The 23,621-nt window shown below is 45.2% G+C and overlaps 1 long non-coding RNA gene across 1 annotated transcript; it reads left to right on the top strand.

Moving 5' to 3' along the window:
- The first annotated feature begins 740 nt into the window (after positions 1-740).
- LOC128110750 (uncharacterized) lies at positions 741-22,162 on the top strand. Its single transcript, XR_008218312.1, has 3 exons — positions 741-826; positions 20,412-20,515; positions 21,413-22,162. It is a non-coding gene; the product is annotated as an uncharacterized LOC128110750 (long non-coding RNA).
- Positions 22,163-23,621: the final 1,459 nt, after the last annotated feature.

Here is a 23,621-nt window from a genome sequence, read left to right as displayed (position 1 = left end):
AGTGAACAGTGAGCAAGCTGAAGCTCGTAAAAGATGGTTGTGTCTGTTACACAGAGAACAGAAAGACTGGGAAGGGAAGGGAAGGGCTCAGACGCATCAGAACAGGGAGGAGAAATGATGGTTTTTAGATGGACAAGATGTTTGTTACCTCCACCTGTGTTCAGATTCTGTCCCTGAATGTGGCCACCACTTGTCCCCCTCCCTATAGAGCTGATTCTTGTAGAAAGGCAGCTCCTAAGTCACTTTAAAATAGAGGAAGGATTCCTGAACGGCTAAAACTAGAATGAACAGGCTTTGGGAAAGCTGTTGGGTTTCCACGTTCTGAGATCTTATGGTAAACGACTTGACTATTCTATTTCTTTTAAGATTTTTACCTTCCCCACTGCAAAAAAAAAATCTGATATTTAATATTTACTTCCTAAAATGCAAAAAATTATTTAAAGAACTCAAATAGACATTATTTTTTTGTTCAAGACTCTGATCTCAGAGTCAGCAGCTAGCTGTGGGTGCCTGTCCTCTTGTTCCTCCATAGCAACGGAGCTCCAGGCTTGTGTTTGGCAATGAGGTCCTGAAGATGAAGATGGTATTTCCCAGTTTTCTTCCCAGCCCTGTTGGGCTGCAGCGTTCTGGTTAATGGAGGTTAGGAGACTGGTTGAGCCTGAATTACGGGGGAGGTCCTTGCAGGAAGGGGCGTGTCTCCTCTTCACCTTTCTTTTCTTCTTCCTGTTGGCTGGCGTGTAGATAGATGTGACGACTCCACCTGCTGTCTGGCGTGGGGCATGAGATGACTTTGTGAATCTAAGCTGCACAGAAGGGGAACATCAAGGTGAGAAGCACAGTTCCCTAGGAGCATGGCATCCTATTCCAGCGGTGAACCAACAAATCCCTGTATTTTCTTAAAGGTTAGCATGTAGCTAATCGGCTTAAGCTATACTTGTTTGGATTATATTGTTATTCACAGATGAACGTAATTTTAACACATACAGCAACTATGACTTTGGGGGAATAGCCTGACGATTTCTCCCAGTTTGGCTGATTACAAGTCTGTTTCTGAGGGGGGTGGGTGGTGGCTATGTGAAGCTACCTTGAAACCAACCCTTCTCCTGGGAACTTGGCTGGTGGTATAGTGTCAGCTGGAGGCTTGAGTCTGGCCGGAAGTGTGTGGCTTAGATCTGATGAGGCTTTTCTGGCAGGGAGGAACACGGTATAGAAAGAAGGTGCGTCTGAAGTCAGAGGGACTTGGGCTGCATGCAATACTGAATCTGTCGATGATTTGGGCTTTGGCTGTTGATTTCTGTGTTTGTTGGAATCAGTAAGCATTGAAAGCCTGTCTGTGACTGAAGTGTAACAGACAGACTGTTGCTATTATAGTTAAAGTACTATCTACTAGTACCTAATGTACTAGTATATACATATATATATATATATACCAGCCAAAGTGTATAAAGTTCTTACTTATGATTAAGAGGAACATGCACAGTGAGTGCTAGCTACATGAACCCCCATCAAGGGAAACATAAGAGAATCACAAATCAAAACCTTACCTTAAAGTTTTCTTTTAATAGTCAAGATATTTTGGCTCAACAATAAGTATAAATAAATGTATTGGTTTAAGGTTTATTTTTTATTTTTTAAAGACAGGGTTTCTCTGTGTAGCTTTAGCTGTCCTGGAACTCTGTAGACCAGGCTGGCCTTGAAACCAAAGATCCACCTGTCTCTGCCTCCACCCTCTGAATGCTGAATGCTGGGATCAAAGGCATCTGTCACCACACACGGGTAAGAGGTTAAGATTCTTAATTGCAGAAAACAGACCTAAGAATGCTAATTTTAATAGGAGGGAATTTGTTGCAGGGTTTAGACACTTCTGGAATTTCCAGGAAGACCCAAGAAGCAGAACTGAAGATATGCAGCCCAGAGCAGTGCAGTTCAGAGCGGCTCCAGCTATATCAGATAATCACTGGTTTGATGAAAAGTCTACTCAAGCCCTGTCCCCCACTTGGCACCTATGAGCAAGGGCCCTGAGACTCAGCCACGGCTCTGACGGAGAACAGAGCCTTGGGCAGCCTCACTGATAGGTTTTCTTGTGTCACTCCCCTCCCCCCCCCCCGCCCCCCACGGCTGAAGTCTTGTGTGACACCCAGTAGACACTTGCAACACACCAAGGACAAGGACATGCAGCCTGGTAGCTTTCTAGACAATAGGACCCAGATGTCTTCCTGCATCAGTGAGGCTGCCAATCATCGTGACAACTTCCGGGAGGAAGGGTTTGTTTGGGAATCACACTTCAGGGGTGTCATTCCATCATGGCAATGAAGGTGTGTGTGGTAGAGCAGAGCAGGTCTCCAACAGCAGACAGAAGCAGGGAGGGGGAGGAGGAGTGAAGAGGGGAGGGGGGAGAGGAGAGAGGGAGAGGGATAATGCCTGCAATGATTGTTTTTTCCTTCTTGTTTTTAGTTCAGTGGGGGTGCTGATTACATTTGGGGGGGCTCTTCCCAGTTGGTTAATCTTCTTCGAACATGTCCCTCCAGTTACACCTAGAGGTGTGCTTTACCAATCAAGAGGACAGTTAAGTTGAGCCATCACAGTCAGTCTGGCGTACTCACAATTCAGAGCCCGATACGAGGACTTGGCTGTGGGTAGCGTATTCTGTGAAGTGATCCCAGGAAACAGGAATTGCGAATAAGGAGGAACTTTAAGCCAGAGATGCTGTATTTTAAAAAATATTTATTTTATTTTTAATAATGTGTACGTGTGTATGTCTGGGGGTGGGTAGGGGCATGTGCTCATGAGTGCAGGTGCCCTTGAAGGCCAAAGGTATCGGATCCACTGGATCTGGAGTTACAAGCAGCTGTGAGCTACCTGCTCAGCCTGGGTGATAGGAACCAAACTTGGATTCTCTGAAAGAGCAGTACATATTCTTACCGCTGTGCCATGTCTCTAGCCCCCAGGATGACGATATTAATTTGTATCTGACACACTTAGGTTTTCCCACCATCAATGGAAGAGGGTTTTTTTTTTTTTTTAAGATTTATAATCTTAATCATTGAAGGGGAGGGTGAAAGAAAAGGAAATGGCAAAGAAGATTAAGACCCCTACACATCATCTTCAGAGTCACAGAGCTTGTCATTTGCAAGTTCCTTTCAGTGGATCTTAGGGTCCAGATCTGCCTTGGTCTTTCTGGGTACTGGCACTGCTAATTCTTTGTCTGGTTCTGTCCTCCAGAGGGACTTGGCCACCCCAGCTGCTTCCAATTCTCTGGGTTCTTAAAAACCAGCAACCAGTACGTCTTATTTATCATCTCTATATTTTTGAAATTCATTTTCTTCCTAACCACTAGTGCCTAGCATAATGAGTTATAATAAAATTTAAAAATCTAGAAGGTTTAGAGAATCTCACATATTCCAGAAGTTTTGTTTTGTTTTTTGAGACAGTCTCTCTTTGTAGCCCTGGCTGTCTTGGAACTCATCATGTAGACCAGACTGGCTGAGCCTTGAACTCACGGAGATCAATCTGCTGTGTTCTGAGTCCTTTGCTGGACTGGTAACTGAATTCCTCTGGCGCCTCCCGACTTCACTCCATTCTTGGAGGAGAGAACATTAACCTTCAACTCTCCACCTGAGGCCCTTTTCTCAGGGCAGAATTTAACTCTACAATTACCAGCCATCTGCCATAGGCCTAAGAACACAGTCAGGAAATAGAGATGCATGTCTTTTCCCCCCACATGAAACCTGTAGGCTCAAGGACCTTTAAACCTAGCACTGGCCACACCATCTTAGCTCCTGCTCTGTATCAGAATAGGACTGACCCTCTGATGGGATCAGAGGAGTCTAAGAGTCTGTCGTCAACAGCGTCGGACGCTATGTGGAGGTAGAGAGGTCTGGGAAGGCACCAACATTGGCAGCCATTAGTTAAGACTGTCGGCTCCCGAGAAAGTGACATTACGTAATAGTGCTTGTCCGGCTTTCAGGCAGTACCTGCAAGAATTACCTGAGCCATTAAAAAGTTGTTTGTGCCCAGAGAGCGTTGACAGTAAACCTATAGTAGAGAAAGTATCTCAATTTTTGTGAACAATATATGATGTGTGTGTGTGTGTGTGTTTGTGTTTGTGTGTGTGTAAAACTAAGAACATATCCAAATCAGTGCCCCCGCCCATAGTCACAGAGAAAGAAAGAAATCCATGGAGATTCAGCACAAGTATTTGGGTACTGTCCAAAGTAGAAGCATATGTGCATTGCCATGGTGACACTGTCTCTCCTGGTCAGCTAGAAACTAGCTGCTTTCTTGCTTGAAAGGACTGTTCTACACGGCGAAGCACCTCTTACCACCCTAAGTTCAAGTTTTGAAAGGATGGCACTGTTTCCAAGTTGCCTGCTGAAAGAAAGAGAATACGTGGCAGCTTCATCCAGCTCCCTTCCGCATTCCTTCTGACTGGGGACTGTCAGTATTTTATATACCTCACGAGATGAACAGTGTATGCATTTTTTAAAAAGGGAAAATGGTTTTCTCTTGCTAGACCAGATGCTCAAACAGTGACAGCTATTTGAAAGGGAGTCTATGGTACTTGACGCTAATAAACTATATACTGTGAAAACTTGTAAGGACAAAACACATCCTTCAAATGCAGCTCTCTGGGTAGAACCTAAGACAGAAATGGCCAGGAAGCAAGTGGGAGTGAATCAGGTCGAAGGAACAAGAGGGCTCAATTTAAAGATTGATTTATTTATTATATATAGTGTTCTGTCTGCATATATGCCAGCATATATGGTCAGCAGACCAGAAGAGGACACCAGATCTCATTATAGATGGTTGTGAGCCACCATGTGGTTGCTGGGAATTGAACTCAGGACCTCTGGAAGAAACAGCCAGTATTCTTAACCTCTGAACCATCTCTCCAGCCCAAGAGGGCCAAATTGGAACTGTTGTTAAGGAAAGTTATCTGCAATCTGCAACTATTGAACAGAGGCATACTGTCTGTAATTGTCACACTGTCTTTGATTTAAAAATGACCCACTGGAGATGTTTGGAACAGACTCTTTCCATAAATGAATATGTAGGCATGGAGGGAAAATGGCTAGCCTAAAAACCTCTCAACGAACCCTAAGAAGCGGCGGAAAGTGCGTCCCTTCAAGGTGTCAGAGGAGACAGTAGGATGAGAATGTGTGAAGCTGAGAGGCTCCACCACAGTAAAGCAGGGTTTCACGAACTCCCTGCAGCCTCTGCAGGGGCCAGCAATCCTCTCCTCATCCTGCTTTCCATTGTGCTATATGCTATAGTAGTCCTGCTGGAGTCCCCAGGCATATGTGACGTAAAAATGGGAAAGCACCGGTGACATCTGAGCCTCCCTACCAAAGGTCAAATGACTCTAAGTTTTAGAGAAAGACCACCCAGCGAGTAATTTAATCATCTGGGCTGGAGGCAGAGGGCAAGTGGAGAAAGCTGTTTGTCTTTAATTTGGCGTTAGTGGAAACAGCTGAAGAACCAGATGACTCAGGATGGGCCCTCCTGCAGGTATGGTAGAAGCTGGCGGCAGAGCCAGGATTTTCTCTTTTATGGAGCATCTGAGATGCTACCCCTCTACAGGGCCTGGGCATCAAGCATTATCACAAAGTGAATGTGAACTGGCAGCTTTACCTCCTACCCCATTTACACACAGGTTATATAGGCTAGCAGTGGCTTTCCCACCAGCTTAGACAGTAGAGAGAGGAAGAAACTCCTAAGCTGACTGCAGTTCTGTAGAAATTCCTCTGGGGCTGGAAAGGTGGTTCAGTGGTTAAGAGCACTGGCTGCTTTTACAGAGGACCCTTAGGCAGCTCACAACTGTCTATGACTTCAGTTCCAGGGAATCAAATGCCCTCTTTTGGCCTCCAAGGGCAATGCATGCACATGGTACACAGACATACATGCAAGTAAAACACACACACACACACACACACACACACACACACACACACACGCACGCACGCACACACACACACACACACACACACCAAAAAAACCTAAGACCCTATCTTGAAAAAGCAAAATCAAACAAGCAAAAATTCTAGGGGTTAGAGAGGCTGTTCAATGGTTAAGAGCAGCTGTTGCTCTTTCAGAGGTCCCAGATTCGATTCCCAGCACCCATGGAGTAGCCCACAGCTGCATGTAACTCCAGTCCCAGGTGATTAGACTCCATTGTCCAGCCTCAGCATCCACCACGAATGCATATAGTGTTCATACATACATGCAAGCAAAACACACACACACGCACATATAAAATAATAAAATAAACTTCAACATTAAAATTCCAGCAAACAGAAAAATTTGTGTACTTGTTATTTCCCTAACAGGGCCACCGCTGTTATAAATTTGTTCAAAACCAAAGAAAACAGACTCTTGTTTATACAATTTCTATTTTAGATTTCCCTAAAATTTCATATTGTATGTTTTTGTCCCTTTATTTGCTGGTAGAAGTATACACTCCTCAAATTTTGCAATTTCAATAACTTCTTTACTCTCCTAATTCTCATAGTGAATTTGGGGAGCTCTTGGAGATTTCTGGAAACCCCACTGAACAATCCACAAACGTGTGCTCTGATGTCCCTGCTGGTTTATCTTTTCTCTGCACTGAGGATTGGACCCGGGGCCTGGACCCGGTACATGAGTATTCTACCACCGAGCTACATCCCAACTTTCTTGCCGTCGATGACCTGAAATTTCTTCTTCCTTAGCCCAGTAAACCTCTACACCCCAAATGTAGTCAGTATCGCTGTTGAGCTAAAACAAGAAAGAAGGAGGCAGTCAGTGCAGGCATATCCTCTCTCTCTTCTCTCTCTCCCTTCCTCCCTCCCTCTCCCCCCTCTCTCTCTGTCTCTCTCTCTCTCTCTGCTTCCGACTGCTGTTGGAGACCTGCTCTGCTCTACCACACACACCTTCATTGCCATGATGGAATGACACCCCTGAAGTGTGATTCCCAAACAAACCCTTCCTCCCGGAAGTTGTCACGATGATTGGCCTCCTCACTGATGCAGGAAGACATCTGGGTCCTATTGTCTAGAAAGCTACCAGGCTGCATGTCCTTGTCGTTGGTGTGTTGCAAGTGTCTACTGGGTGTCACACAAGACTTTAGCTGTGTGTGTGTGTGTGTGTGGGGGGGGTGACACAAGGAAACAATTTGAAGATATTCTGCCCAGAGCAGCGTAGCTCAGAGTGATCCCAGCTATACCAGATGATCATCGGTTTGGTGGAGCCTAGACCCCACCCCCTCCCCCCATGCTTGTGATAGAAGACCCTTGCCAGCTTCTCTGAAAGGTTTTAAGGTTAGCTATTTCTCTTCCATGCCTAGATATTAATTTATGGAAAGGGTCTGTTCCAAACATCTCCAGCATTTTATTTTTAAATCAAAGCCTGTGCGACAATTATAGACCTTGTGTCCGTGTTTAATAGCTGCAGAGTTTGGATAGCTTTTTTAAACAACAGTTTAAATTTAGCCCTCTTGTTCCTGTGACCTGATTTGCTCCTACTTTGCTCCTTGACCATTTCTTAGGTTCTATCCAGAGAACTGTATTTGAAGGACATATTTGTTCTTACAAGTTTTCATAGTATTTAGTTTATTAGAGTCAATTACCACATATTGTCATTGTTTGAACATCTGGTCCAGCAAATAGCAGGTGTGTTTGTTGTTTGTAGGAACAGTGTGTGGGGTCAAATCTAGAGGAGTCTATTCATCTTAGAGCATTCTTTTTAAAGTTTTTTTTTGTTTATTGAAAATAGATTTTCTTCATATAATACATTCTGATTATGGTTTCCCCTTTCTCTATTCCTCTCAGTTCCTCCCTGCTTTTCCTCCTATCCAGATTCACATCCTTTCTGTCTCTTGTTAGGAAACAAAAGGGCATCTAAGAAACAAAATAAAATAATATCAAACAAAAACAAACAAGTCAGAATAGGACAAAACAGCCGAACAGGAAAAAGAGCCAAAGAAAAAGCATAAGAAACACATATGAACACAGAGACACACCCATGATTCCCATACAAACACATATGAACACAGAGACACACCCACGATTCCCATACAAACACACAGAGACACAGAGACACACCCATGATTCCCATACAAACACACAGAGACACAGAGACACACCCATGATTCCCATACAAACACACAGAGACACAGAGACACACCCATGATTCCCATGAAAACACACAGAGACACAGAGACACACCCATGATTCCCATGAAAACACACAGAGACACAGAGACACACCCATGATTCCCATGAAAACACACAGAGACACAGAGACACACCCATGATTCCCATACAAACACTCAGAGACACAGAGACACACCCATGATTCCCATACAAACACACATAGACACAGAGACACACCCATGATTCCCATACAAACACACAGAGACACAGAGACACACCCATGATTCCCATACAAACACACAGAGACACAGAGACACACCCATGATTCCCATGAAAACACACAGAGACACAGAGACACACCCATGATTCCCATGAAAACACACATAGACACAGAGACACACCCATGATTCCCATGAAAACACACAGAGACACAGAGACACACCCATGATTCCCATGAAAACACACAGAGACACAGAGACACACCCATGATTCCCATGAAAACACACAGAGACACAGAGACACACCCATGATTCCCATACAAACACTCAGAGACACAGAGACACACCCATGATTCCCATACAAACACACATAGACACAGAGACACACCCATGATTCCCATACAAACACACATAGACACAGAGACACACCCATGATTCCCATACAGAGACACAGAGACACACCCATGATTCCCATACAAACACAAAACCAGAAGTCACAAAATATATACAAGAAAGAAACAAAAGACCTATAAGATTAAAAAAAAAAAAAGCAAGCTCTGACTTAACATTGAGAGGCAAGGGACCTCCAAAGATGTCCCTGAGTTCATTTTGTGTTGGCCATCTACAGTTGGCGATGGGGTTTCTGCCCTTAAGAGTGGTTTATTTCCCCAGTGAGACTCCCTTGTGCTGTGGAACAATCCTTTTTTGTACTGGGAAGATTTGTCACTCAGATTGGCCTAATAAAAAGCTGACTGGCCAATAGCCAGGCAGGAAGTAAAGGCGGGACGGTCAAACGAAGCATGCAGGGAGGAAGAAGGGTGGAGTCAGAGGAGTCTCCAGCCAGATGGCAAGTAAGCAAGACATGCTGGAGAGGTAAATGCCATGAGCCTTGGGGCAGCACATAGATGAGTAGAAATGGGTTCATTTAAGTTGCAAGAGCTAGTTAGTAATATGTTTGAGTTATCGGCCGAGCATTTATAATTAATAATAAGACTCCTTTGTGGTTATTTGGGAAGCAGCTGCTGGGAGGAAGAACTCCACCTACACCCTTGGAGAAAACCAGTTTTGTATTTGCAAGTGGCTATCAGTTGGAGATAGCTTCTGGGTTAGGGAAGGGGGCATGTGTCCACTTCCCTGGAGCATTCCTACAGGAATGCTAACTGTTCCTTACCAAGTGGGCCTCAGCCCTGTTCTGTGCATCATGATGGCAAGGAAGCATTTGAGCTATCTGTTCCTTGAGCAAGGGTGAAAAATCAGAGTGAGACTGATACTGGATTTTCTACCTTTATGTAGCCTGAGTTTTCTCCAGTCCCGCTTGGGCCCCACTTATAAAATAATCACTCAGAAGCTCATATTAATTAAAATTGCTCAGCCATTAGCTCAGGCTAACTATTGACTAGCTCTTACATCTTAAATTAATCTATACCTTGCCACGTGGCTCGTGGCTTACCGGTACTTCACATCCTGTTTCTTATGGCGGCAGCTGGCAGCATCTCCTCACTCAGCCTTCCTGTTTGTCCTGCCTATACTTCCTCACTCAGCCTCTCTCCTTGTCCCGCCTATACTTCCTGCCTGGCTACTGGCCAATCAGCACTTTATTTATTAACCAATCAGAGCAACACATTCACAGCATAGAGAACACCCCAGAGCACCTTTATTTTTTTTCCATTGAATTCATGTACTAACCATTAGTCTCTAGTGAGAGATTTTTCTCATAAAAACTCTGCAAAGTAATTCTAGCATATGGCAGTCTTTTAAGGTTGTCCGTCTCTCCATCCCCTAAACAGGGTTTGGCAAATAGTATAGGGCAAACCCAGCCTTTAACAACCACACAAATATATCACACACCAGGAGTTAAATTGACCATAGAGTTGTGGCAAGATTAGGTGTTTGAGCACAGGCCATATAGTAGGGGAGCAGATATGTTTTAAATGTCTTAGTAGTGCCAGCCCCACCTGAGGAGTCACTGAAAGCTTCACAATGGTGTGGTGCACTTGGAGATTTTTCAGAGTTTTCTCCCAGGAGGCACAGTGGGTGAGGCATGAAGATATGGGTGGAAAGACACCAAGTAATTGTTGTGGAATATCATTTTAAGGTGTGTTACTTTTGTTTATGTTGCATTTGTTTAACTCTAGGAAGCTGTGTTACTGTGCCTGACTAAAACACCTGATGGTCTAATAAAGAAATGAATGGCCAATGGCAAGGCAGGAGAAAGGACAGGCAGAGAGAATAACTAGAAGGAGAAATCTGGGAGGAGAAATAAAAAGAAGGAGCCAGAGAACGAGGAGGAGTCCAGGGGCCGGCCATAAAGCTACACAGCAAGCCGTGGAGTAAGAATAAAATTTACAGTAGTCGGGGGGTAGTGGTGCATGCCTTTAATTCCCAGCACTTGGGAGGCAGAGGCAGATGGATCTTTGTGAGTTCAAGGCCAGCCTGGTCTACAGAGTGAGACCCAGGGCAGGCACCAAAGCTACACAGAGAAACCCTATCTCAAAAAACCAACACACACACACACACACACACACACACACTTACAGAAGAGAACAGGAAAAGCCCAGAGGTAGATGGGATAAGTTAAGGAAAGTTGATAAGAAGCAAGCCAAGCTAAGGCTGGGCATTCATAATTAAGAACAAGCCTCCATGTGTGATTTATTTGGGAGCTGGGTGGCAGGCCCTCCAAAAGAACAAAAACAACAACAAGAAGCAATGTCTGTTCTCTCTTTAGAAAGAGACAACCGAAGTTTGATTCCCAAAGTTCACTGTGGGGAGCCTGTGAGTTTGTTGGGCTTCCTTACAGAGCGTAGGCGAGGGCCTGTGGGCAGGAGCGGGGGTGCCGTAAAGCGGCTGCGCTGGAAAATCTTGACCAGCATGGACGATGGCTTTCCCACGGCTGTGCAGCCGGAGCCCCTTCCCACAGTCTTTCCCTCCCTGAAGCCCCAAGGCCACGCGCCATTAGGGCAGAACCGCATACAGCTAGCTGCAAGGAGTGGCTGGGTAACTCAGGTAAAGGTACAGTGACCCTGCCTGTGCCATCCTCTGAGGGAATGTCAACAGCCTCAGCTGTGATGTTCTCTTGCAAGCAGCTCATAGAATGAGATGTCAGTCATCCTGCTCAGAGGACAGTGCTATACAACATGGTGTTTTAGCAGAGAAGGCAGGGAAGGATGACAAGGACTTTGTTAGGCAACAGGGGAAGTTATGGTTAAATATTGGTAAGATCTGGCCATTTCAATAAAAGGAAGCCTTGTAATATCCCAAATGAATTACTTCAAAGTCGATTGATTAAGGTAAATTAATTAAATTGGCCCATGAGGTTGGCTCAGTGGGTAAAGGCACTTGCTGCCAAGCCTGATGATCTGAGTTCAATTGTTCTCTGACTTCTACGGGTTTGCCATGACATAATCATCTCTATAAAATAAATGAATAAAATGTCATGTTTTAAAAAGGCATTACGCCGGGCGGTGGTGGCGCATGCCTTTAATCCCAGCACTCGGGAGGCAGAGGCAGGCGGATCTCTGTGAGTTCGAGGCCAGCCTGGTCTACAGAGCCAGATCCAGGAAAGGCGCAAAGCTACACAGAGAAACCCTGTCTCGAAAAACCAAAAAAAAAAAAAATAAATAAATAAAATAAATAAAAAGGCATTACAATGGGCAGAGCCTGATTTTAAGGGATAGAGGCACATACGGTATCATTCTACAGTAAATCCCCCTTCTCTGACTACCAACCAAGTTCTCTTCCCCATCACGTGGTCCTGCTGGCCACCACATTTCATGAAAAGCTGTATTGATTGATTTAGGAAAGAGTGTTGCCCAAGCTCATTAGTCAGAATCTTCCGAGAACTTGGTTTACAAGTGAGAGAAGCCGCATAGACAAAAGGACATCAAATAGGTATTGAGGAAAGCTATACAACATCTAGAAGGAATTGTGGAAGGGATTCCCTGTGCCTTTGCATTTGGAGACGAAAACACAAGGTGTGTATGTTGTGTGAGCGGGTGTATGCATGTTCACATGTGTGGGCACACATGTGCATGGAGATACGAAGTTGGCTTTGGGAGTCCTTCTGAATCACTCTCCACTTTGTTCATTGAGGCAAGGTCTCTCAGTTGAATCCAGAGCTTTCAGATACGGCTACTCTAACCCAGATCACTCTGCGGATCCACCGCAGGTGGGCTTCAAATAGCCAAGCTCCAGTCCCCAAACTTGAGCAGCAAGCACATGACAGCTAGGCCATTTCTCAGTCTGTCCTCTGTCTCTGTCTCTCTCCTCTCTGTCTGTCTGTCTTTCTGTAGAACAGGCAAGCCTGCCAGAGTGCATGCATGCCGCAGCATTACTGTGGAGGTCAGAGGACAACTTGTGGAATTGGTCTTCTCTTTCCACCATGTAGGTTCCAAGGATTGAATTCATGTTGCTAGACCTAGTAGCAACCGCTTTTACCTTCTGAACTGTGTGTTTGTGTGTTGGTGTGTGCGCATGCTCTCAAGTGCTCACAGAGACCAGAGAAAGATTTGGTTTGTCTAAATCTGGAATTACAGGCAGTGGTGAGTTCCTGTGTGGGACTCTGGTCCTCCACAAGATCACCACCTAGACTTTATCATCTCTTCAGCGCCTCGATTTTTTTTTTCTGAATAGGATTTAATAAACAGGGACTATAGGAGGAAAAAAAAGTGGATAAATTTGACTTCTTAAAAATTAAAAGCTGCTCTCCAGCATCCATCTTGCAGGGGTGGGGGCATGGGGTGGTGTTCACAGAGCGTGTATTGGACAAAAGGCCCATATCTAGAAAATAGAAAAACTTCTCTTTAAAGTCTTGTGGTGCTGGGGACAATCCAGAGCCTTTAATACGCTGTGTAAGCACTCTGCCACCAAACTACATCACAGTCTCTAGATGTACGGGGACTCTTAATAATAAGACAGGCTTTCAAAAGTCAACAAAAGAGTCAAACTGTGTACCAAAGAACTCTGAATGGAAAACAAGCAGAGATGTTATTAAACAGTACTTATTAAGAAAACATAGATGCAATTTAAAAACAAATAAAAAAAAGAAAAAAAAAGAAAAAAAAGAAAACATAAATCAAAGCTACAATTTTGGAACACTCTGGCTTTTCTACCTGAGCATCTAAAATAGACAAGACTGACATTACCAAGTGCTGGAGAGGACGTGAACCCACTGGAATGTTGTTGATTCCCTGCTGTGGAGACATAGAACGGTGTCTCCACTTTGGAAAGCAGTTTGAGTTTCTCATAAATGAAGCATACACTTCCAGTATGACCTGGTAATCCCATTTCTAAGTATTTATTTACTCAAGAGAAATGAAAACCTAACTGTGTCTACACAAATTCCTGTGTATGGATTTTTCGTAGCAACTTGATTCATCATAGTCCCCAAATGGAAACAATCCAGATGTCCATCAACAGTAGAGAAACAAACTGCTCTTTGTTTGCACAATGTCTTATTACTAAGTAACAAAAAGGAACTAACCGCCAATCCTCTGAACAGCAAAGTGATCTCCAAATGGCTGATGAATGGGAAAAGTCATCTTGCGTACTGTACGTACTGGACGGTCTTATTGATACGAAATTCCAGAAAAGCCAACCTCTGGAAGTAGAAAGCAGATCAGTGTTTCTAGGGTGGAGTCGGGGTGGGGCCAGGTGGAGGATGTGGACCCCCTTGTAAGATGCAAAGGAAGTTTTGGAATGATAGAAACCTGATGTCGGTCTGTGGGAACTCCTGAATTACACACTCAACAAAGAATGCTTTTTATTGCATCCAAATAATATTCTACTACAATTTGGGCGGGGGGGGGGGGGGGGAGAAGAGGGTGGAGTCGTAGACCTCAGAGATAAAAATCGGGGGCTGGTAGGACCCTGTCTTCTGCCGTAGAAAAACGCAGCGTGCCGAAAGCTGGAGAAAATGAATTGGCTGCAGAAAAGCCACGGGTGAAGGCAAAGAGGGACGTTCGTAGCTGTTTGAGTCCCGGGTTTCACATATCCCTGCCTGGCTGTGTGTGTTCTTTCCCGTCTGGGCTCTCTGATCCTCTTACTCAAAGCCTCCCGTTTTGGTCTGACGTATCTCATTGGCTTTCTGTCACTTGTAATGAAAAGGCGTCCCAGCCAAGGAGGAAACAGGCACCTTGCATAACATTTCTTCTGGATGCCATCTTGGGGGATTAGAGAATTTCTGGACATTTTCTAAGTGTACCATATATTGGAGAAACCATTTTTGTTAAGGATTTCTGAGGACAGTCCTAAGTTCCAGGTCAGTCTCTGTGACACCATAGTTGTGCGATCTTGTCCCACTAGATCTCTCTTCTCACACGTGAAAGAGTGAGCTGATACTTGGCTTAAGAACTTCATACTCAAGCTGGCGCCATATTTAAAACAGGCCCAAATAGCACTTCTCTGATTGATGCGGCGGGAGTGTTCCTTGTGTCTACATGGGGGTCAGGAGTGCACAGAAGTGCAGCTTAAGTGAGTGCATTCTTGTGTTGGAAGACTGCAGGATGGAGGGAGTCTTCAGAAGTCAGCAGACTATAAATACAGGAGCAAAGAATGTAAGCACACCTCTAACGTGATGGTAGAGGAAGCTGGACCTAAAAGTAAATGTTTGGAGTTGAAGTGTGAGCCGGGCAGCCGAGACAGCATCCAGAGCTAGGAATCTGGTCTCCTTCACCGAGGGGGGGGGGCTGCATCTTTCTTCTTTATGGCACTTGCTGTTCAGCTTCTAATGGACCCCTGAGTGCCTGGAGATTGAAGCCCAACCTGGCTTGGGGGATCACTTTTTCATTCTTCCTCCAACACCCTGGTTCATCTCAAATTTCCATCACAGTGTTCCTGTCATGAATGGTTTACTTAAGAAGCAGGGTACTGGACATTCTGATACCTGCAGGACACTCCTTCCTCTCAGGAGCACCAAGCTCTTCTGACTGGTTCCCTAGATCTAATTGAACCATCTGCATCCGCTGCCCTCTGTTCTTGGTTCTGTTCCTCATGAGCCTCATGTGAAGACGGAGATGCTGGGTGGGTTGAAAACCTATTCAAGGTAAGTGTGGCAAGGATGGCTAGCCGGCCACTAAAAGTGTGTGGTCTTTCTTCAGTGTCCCAAACAAGAGCATTTCCCAGAACCCCTTGCTTCTCGGTGTGGTCTGAAAATGAGTCGTTGCTGGTGAAATGGGAGCAAACATGATGTGGGTTGTGTCTGTCATTTGCTGTTCTGTCCCCTCCCTGCCCTGGTCATCTGTGTCGGGTTGGCCCTGACTGGACTGGACAGAGAGGGCACTGGTCGGGCATGAGAGGAAGGGAGGGAAATACAGGGTAGTTTAGGCCTCATCTGTTGGCATTTTGGTTGTACCTCTGTGGTTTCAGATAAAGTATTCCAAGTTTCTATGACTCCAGTCTGTAAATATACATACATCTAGAACGACAGTATTTTAAGCCCTTAACAGTTATTTATGCCATGAAAACAAAGTGGGGGGAAGGTCCCCTGCTACTAGGACCCTCTGAAAAGCCTTGAGGTGACGGTAAAGTTAAAAGGAATATGGAGACGCCCCTCCTATGTGCAGGACTGAATGATCTGCTTCTAACTCTCCTCACCACATGCCTGCCCTTCTTACCACTCGGGAAACCACTTCTTCCTTTTCCTTACATGGACACAGTCCATACAGTTCAGTCATTTGAAGTGCATGGTTAGCAGCATTCAGCACATTCGCAGGGCAGGGCTGAAAAAAATGATCGCCGTGGTCGATTTCAGAGTCTTTCAATCATCCCTAAAAAGAAATCTGAGCCCTTCAGCTGTTACCTCTCACTCCACCCCCTCTACACTCTGATTTTATAGAAATATAAATGTCTGTGCTTCTGTCCTAACGGGAGGAAATCAACCTGCAGTAAATAGAAAGGACTCACCCAGCATGCAGTGCGCTGTGGTGCCTGGCTTCTTTCACTTAGCAGCATGCTCTCAAGTTTCTTTGGTGTTGTAGTGTGTGTCATTTTTCTGGGGAGTGAGGGGAAGGCTACACTATTCCAGCACACGGATTCTTCATCCAGGCATCACACCACAGATTTCTGTTTCCACGTTTTTAGCTCCCATGAATCATTTTGCTGTAATATTCACATATAATTTTTTTATTTAGATGTAGGTTTTCATTTCCCTGGGGTGGGTCTCTGGGAGTGCACCTCCATGTCTGACCAGTCCAGGGCTGCTTATAAAGTCCCTGGTGTTGGGGTGAGACACCTTGTTTCCACTTTGCCGTGAGAAACTTGGCTTCTAATATGTGTGCACTTGTTTTTTTTACCTATGAACTTTTATTCAACTGCCCCAGTCCTATGTGTTTGTTTTGGCCTGGGTCGGTGTAACTCCATCCTGTTTTTGTGCGTTGTTACCAGACAGTCTTCCTCATTCTCTCTCTCTCTCTCTCTCTCTCTCTCTCTCTCTCTCTCTCTCTCTCTCTCTCTCTCTCTCTCTCCATTTTGTTCACTGAAGGTTAATTTTTTCCCTTTGACACTCTGCTTTGGTTTTGGTGGGACTCATGGGTTACTGAAATAACAAGAGGGTTTTTTCCAGTTTCCCTCACGGTAAAGACTGGGGGCTGGAAGTGAGGGCTGCGAGAGGGCAGGGGGAGGCAGGAGGAAAGAGCTCAGATTCCTGGAAGCTAGGGGATGCCCAGGGCTGGCCTCCGCAGTGCCTGTGCCCTGGGCGGCTCTCCAGGCCTCCGCCCAGCGCGCCCTGGCTCTCTGGGCAGTACGTGCTGCTCAGCACTTGTGAAACACCTGCTCATGGCGAGTGCCAAGGGCCCAGGAGCTGTTGGAGACTCTATATCCTGTTTGGGAATTGTTTCAAATGAGATCAGTGACTCTTCCCTGCACCAAGACAAGTGTTCTGAAGGGTGGAAAAGAAAGAGGAGAGGACCAACACGGATTCGTGTTTTTGGAGAGTGGTGTGTGCATGCAGCCTCATTGGGCCCCCAGCACCTCCAGGTGCCTGCAGACGCTGTGGGCCGGAGGGATAGCCCCGCACTACTGTGGGAAGGTCAGGGAAATCTGGGTAAAGATGCTTCCTGGGCATCAAGGTGGGAGACCACCTTGCTCCTGTGTCAAGTTTCCTTCCCTTTGTTATTCATTCAGTTAACATTTGCTGAGAGTCCTGTGCCTGGCGCAGCCCTCGCCCCTGGGACACAGGTCTGATTTCCTGGAATTTACAGCCTTTAATTTCCTTTTTCTTCCCACAGTCTTCTCCAGCCTCCATTTAGTCCTTTCTTGTTTTCTTATGCTTTTCTATACTTACGTGTTAAAGGGACACATCGAAGAATGTATTTTCATGTCAGTGTTTCATTTTCTGCATTTACATAGAGAGAATTTAGAGCTGGGAGGCTTTGGCACAGTCTAAGGGTAACCTGTGTCTGCAGAGGCCTCCTCTCTTGAAGAGGATGAAGCAGGATTCTAAGTCTATATCAAAAAATGTGGTAGTTGCAGGTGTGGTAGTGCACTCCGAGCCGTTATCCCAGCACTCAGGAGGCAGAAGCAGGCTGATCTCTATGAGATCCAGGCCAGCCAGGGCTACACAGGGCTATACATTCAAAAATGCATACCATACCCATAAACCAACCAACTGACCAGGCAAGCAATCAACCAATCAACCAACCAACCAACCAACCAACCAAACAAACAAACAAAAAGCAATGGCCACACATCCTCATCTAATCTATGCTCTGGTGGTGATGTTTCCCAGAGAAATTAAGTTCCAGGGAGAGTGTGTGTGTGTGTGTGTGTGTGTGTGTGTGTGTGTGTGTGTGTGTGTTTGCTTGTGCTTTATAGGACTAGCCCTCCCAGCTAAACAACTGTTATCTTGGGGGAGTTCAGCTGTTCCTACTTGCACAAGATTATCCAGGCTGGGATCGTCAACAGTTTACATCCCCTCATAGAGGGGTGGGAAGGGTCAGGAGACTGTCAGGGTCAGCTGAGTATCCAGCTGCCCCCATCACCTGCTCTTTGCAACCCTTCCCCAACTGCATTTGGCCTCCAGGAGGGGCTAGGGTACACAGGCTGGGGAATGCTAGGGAAGGGGAACTCCATCTATGAGGCTATGGGAAAGCCTTTATTCCTGCTGGGTAAAGACTTTGCAGTGTGGCCTGGGGCGGGGGGGGGGGGGGAGAGGAGGAGAAGCACCCACACCTCTGTAAGTAAGCCCTCATCTGTGCGCCATAAGTGAGCCCTGCAGACACATTGGTTTGTCCTTTGGGACCTTAGGAGGAGGGGTAGGTGCTGTTTATTTCTTCTCTTGGGATGGAATTTTAGAAGCAAGTGTGTCAGGAGTGTCTGGAAGGCTGGGATGGCACAGAGACACCACTGACTCGAGGCACTGGAAGGCTCACCTCTGGATACAGTCCAGAAGTTTCCTCTTAAAAGTGGCTCCTGATTCCTGTGAATACTTGCTCTCCACCCCATCAAGGTTGTGGGTCTGCAGTCCTTTCCACGCTCACAGGCTTGGGATGTCTTCGCTTCAACACTTTGCCTCTGACCTGAGTGATCCCACCCTGGTCCTGGTCTCCTTCCCAGTCAGAGTCAAGCAGGACTTTGGCGCCTGCTCTGCTCACCTCTTTTCTGGGGAGTGGTTCAGTGTCTCTCTATTTAAGACTGTAGAGGCAGCAATTTGACTACTAAGGAACAGAATTGATTTCAGTTGTTTTGGGGCACAGGACTCATGGAATTCATAGAGAAGCCACACCGGTAGGCCTAGAGAATGCAGAAGCCAGGGCAGTCCCAAGGAGGCCAGTAGACAAAGTTCATGGATCTTTACTCAGGGTCCCCTCATTGGCGTGGCTCAGGTCTTAGCTACCCCAGCTTTTGCACCCCTCCACATAAACCGTCAAGAGAAAGGTGTGCGAATTCCTTGTGCTTAAAGATCCACCCCAGTCCATTTAAGGATGGGCGGAGACCAGAACTTGGTGGCAGGGACCTAGGACAGCTCTTGGTGCAGCTATGAGTATGTATAGGTCATTTCCTAAGCAGGAGAGACAGTTCATAATTAAATTACAGGGACAAATCCCTAGCTTGGACCTGAGCACTCAGCTCCTCCTCCTCCTCCTCCTCCTCCTCCTCCTCCTCCTCTTCCTCCTCCTCCTCCGTTTAAGTATGCTCAAATGTTGCTTCCGTGCTCCTTGTATAACTACTCACTTATCAAACAGGTCTTGTGGAAGGCACTGACCTGTGATTTATGTGTCACAGAAGGACCAGGGTGTTTGATGCGCGCACTTATCCGCTAGAGAAGAAACATTAAATGAAAGCAAATGGACCCGGCCGGGCACATGCACATTTCATTGCAATCCGGCCCCTGGCCAGGTCACACTGATTTTCAGGTTGCAGATCTTCATGCAGCTGAAGCAGAGCCAAAAGGTCTGTCAGCGGCTGAGCTTCCCTCCTGGTTCCTTCACTACCGAAATGATTTTTGCAACGACCTTGTTTTATATATAACCCTTCGGAGTTAAAATCCTACCGTGAAATCAAAATCCAAGCTGATGACACCTTTTAAAATGAGAGGTATCAAGCCACAGTTCCAGAGGGAAGGCCTCTTTGACCTAATACTGAACAGAGTTCCTTTGAATGGCACAGAGCTGAGTTTTCATTAAGCTACTGGTAGTGAGTGGTCTGCATCCCTGGGCTCTGGGTCCTGGGTCCTTATCAGCAGCAGGCTCTAGGTGGCGCTACAGCGCAACTTTAGTCGCTGCAGACAGAGCCTGGAGGGATGCAGAAAATCAAAAGGAAATTTAGTGCTGAAGGAAGTGACTTACATCATTTAAGGAAAGGGGTACAGAAACCACCACGCAGAAGCTTCTGTGGAAGAGGCGGGTTGGGAGTGGGATGAGGGTCACTTTTTTTTAGTGATACGTGGAAAGTCTGGTGTGGCAGGGAATGTAGAACTAGTTGTGGTTGGTCTTGACCCAAGCATCACTGTTCTTTTACCTCATAGCAGGGTGAGAGGGCCGGCAGAGGGAATGGAAAGCCCGAGAAACAGAATAATAATGAGACAAACACGAATTAAAAAACATTTTAATTGTAGTTGTCTTATCTTGAAGGAGAATTTGGTCTGAAGTACATGAATTCCCTCCCTGATCGTACTCCTGCTTGACCACTGAATTAAGAAGTGTGGCTAAGGATTACAGGAGGACAGAGAATCATGGTAAGTTACATGGGTTGAAGAAAGGTACTTGTTCATGAGTGGGAAGTGAACAAAAAACTAAGAGACATATTGAATGTCTTTTCTTATGAGCCACACACTCTAAAAGTTGAGTTTATGTTAGGTTTGTGATACAAGACTAACTAACAAACTTTAATGGCTTTTGTAGGTCCATGTAAAGTCCTAACCTGAACCTCGTTTTCTCAGGACAAGTCTGTCTTCTGTTTCTGACGGTACTGATGACTGGACCAACAGTACCAGCATAGAACTTGTTAGAGAAGGAAATATTTGAGCCCCACCGGGGTCTTCCGTGTGGATTCATCTTCATTGTCTGCATGACTCTATTAGGAATCACCCATGGGACACACTTCTGGGTTATTTATAGACAGTGTGTGTGTGTGTGTGTGTGTGTGTGAATTCATGTGTGTGTGTGTGTATTCATGTGTGTACACATGCGTTTATGCGTGAGTGCCTCCAGGTATTTATGTATACCACGGGCATGCTGGTGTTCACAGAGACCAGAAGAGGATGATGTGAGATCCCTGGGAAATGGAGTTGCATATGGTTGTGAGCCACCATGTGGGTGCTGGGAACTGGACTAGGGGTTCTCAGGAAGAGCAGCATCTGCTATTAACCTTTGAGCCACCTTTCCATGACACGGACCCCATAAATCAGAAACTCTGGGGATGGGCCTTAGTAGATTAGAGTTCAGCTGCTCCTCCAGGTGGCCCTGAACCCTGCTGAAGTTCAAAGACACTTGCTTCAAAGAGCCTCTCAAATTCTCTTGGGGTAGAATCAGAAGAGGTAGATATTCAGCAGACACTTGAGTCCCTATTCAGTTAGCAATTGCCTAACATCAAATCCCGTATTGTTTAACCTATTTTCTTTCTTCATTTGTAGAAAACGTGATCCTCTTGCCGATCGTTAGTAGGGAAACAGGCGGACCTACACCTACATATGTAATGAGTCTGCACGAAGAAGGTAATTCTATCTGGAAAGGTGGAAGGAGAAGGGCTTAGAGGGTTGTGAGGTACTCTAGGCAGCCTTGAATGGTGAGAATAATGAGACAGAGAAGGACTTGTGACTTTGAAATGTTGCCTTTCATTATTGTCAAAGAAGAAATCTGTCTACTTCAAAACATAAAGGAGTGAAGCATGTTGGGAGGGATTGAGTTTCCCTTCTACGATTGGTTAAAAACATGAGCTTTGCAAGTCACCTATTCAGAGGGGAAAACCCGGCTATTCTTGGACTTTGATTTGGTGAAGTAATGTCTACAAATTTCTGAGGAACCCGGTGACTCAAGAATATTCTACTCCGCCAAAGTGTTGGTCAAATCTAACAACAACAAATACTACATTCTCACGTACCAATGAATTCAAGAATGAACACACACCTTAGGAAAATAATTATTCAAGGACAAGAGTCAACCAGGTCAGAGGTAAGATGAAAGACTCATGAATAGAATAGTCATAGCGAAAGAGTAGTGATGGGCGTTGAAGAACCAGGTCTAAGGAGGAGTAGACATTTTAGTAACAGGATAGAAAATGGATCTTATCTTGTTTACAATGGGCTGTAAATCAGACTGTGAGAATAATTGACTTCCTCAACTTCCTTAGAATGAGGCTCAGTTTTAGAAATGACCAACCACTTTATGTTTTTTTGATATTTTTTTCCTTAGAGAACTTTTTAAAAAATAAAATAAAACCTCTTATGCCCCCTGCCACATCTATGTGATGTTTCTTTTCCTTTTTTCCTTCAGAATCATTTTCACTTGGTAAGTGAAACTAGACTTTACTACTTCCTTTAAATTAAAACTACCTAATAAAGTATGATCTTATTTTATTGAACATATTTTCCTATGTCTGTCTACCTTTCTTCTTTCCTTATCTTGTAGGATTTGAACCTAGGGCCTCGGGAATGCCAGATAAACATTCTACCCCTGAGCTACATCCCCAGCTTTCTTTTTACTTTGTGTTTTATTTATGTGTATGAATGCTTTGCTTGCATGTATGTATGTATGTATACCACGTGCATGCCTGGTGCCTCAGGAAGTCAAAAGAAGCCATCAGATCCCCCGAACCTGGGGTTATGAATGTCTGTGAGCTTCCCTGTGGGTGCTGGGAACTGGACCCGCTTCCTCTGAGCCATTGCCCCAGCCCCTGGCCGTTGTTCCTGCACAGAGTCTCACGAGGTTACCCAGGTTGGTTTCAACTCACCCTGTAGCCCAAGCAGCTTTGGACTTGCAATCCTTCTGCCTCGGCCTTCCAAGTAACTGAGGTTTAAAGCCTCTATTAACGGGCCCAATTCTGTCTGTTTGTCTTTCTCTCTTTGCATAATCTCTTTGATTTTCATGGTTTTAACTTTTACCTATTTGCTTGTGGTATTCAGGTATTTACCTTTAGCCCTTATGATTTATCTGAGTTTCAGAATTACATATCCACTTCCCCTTGGAGAGCACCTGTTGGCTGTTCAATGGACAGGCACTTGAACGTGTTCAAAGTCAGACTTGTTTTTTATCCGAATTTGCTATGCCTGATGTTCTTATATTTCCTGACTTCACTCATGATTTTACTGTAAATCCCAGATTCCTTACCTTTCCTTCATCCTGGCCGTCCATTCAGTTACTGTTGGTGACATGTCCAAAACAGATTCTTGAAACTATCCTTGACTTTTCCTTCTTCCTTTTCACTTCCCTTCCGACTGTTGACAATGTCGCTTCTTAAACAGGTAGCTTTTTCTTCCTCTTTACCTTAGTCACCGCTACGCTAGACTTCCGGGGACCAAGCCTTCAAGCGCACAAGCATATGCAGGACATTGAATTCAAACCACCACAGACACCAAATACTGATGAGGATGCAGAGAAAGAGGAACCTTTGTTCTCTGTTGGTGAGACTATAAACTGCTGCACCCACTATGGAAATAAGTATGGCAGTTTCTTAAAAATAACTAAATCTAGAACTACCCTATGATGTCGCTAGACCACGTCTGGCATCTACCCAAAGGACTCCACATCCTACTCCAGAAATCAGCTTAGATGCCCAACAACGGATGAATGGATGATGAAAATGTGATACATATACACAATGGGGTTTTATCCAGACATAAAAAA

This window comes from Peromyscus californicus, unplaced genomic scaffold (assembly GCF_007827085.1).
Source record: "Peromyscus californicus insignis strain IS unplaced genomic scaffold, ASM782708v3 Scaffold_15__1_contigs__length_86483966, whole genome shotgun sequence".
NCBI classification, from domain to species: Eukaryota; Metazoa; Chordata; class Mammalia; order Rodentia; family Cricetidae; genus Peromyscus; species Peromyscus californicus.
Note: the sequence above shows the minus strand (reverse complement) of the source record. Positions and strands in the feature narration are given on the sequence as shown.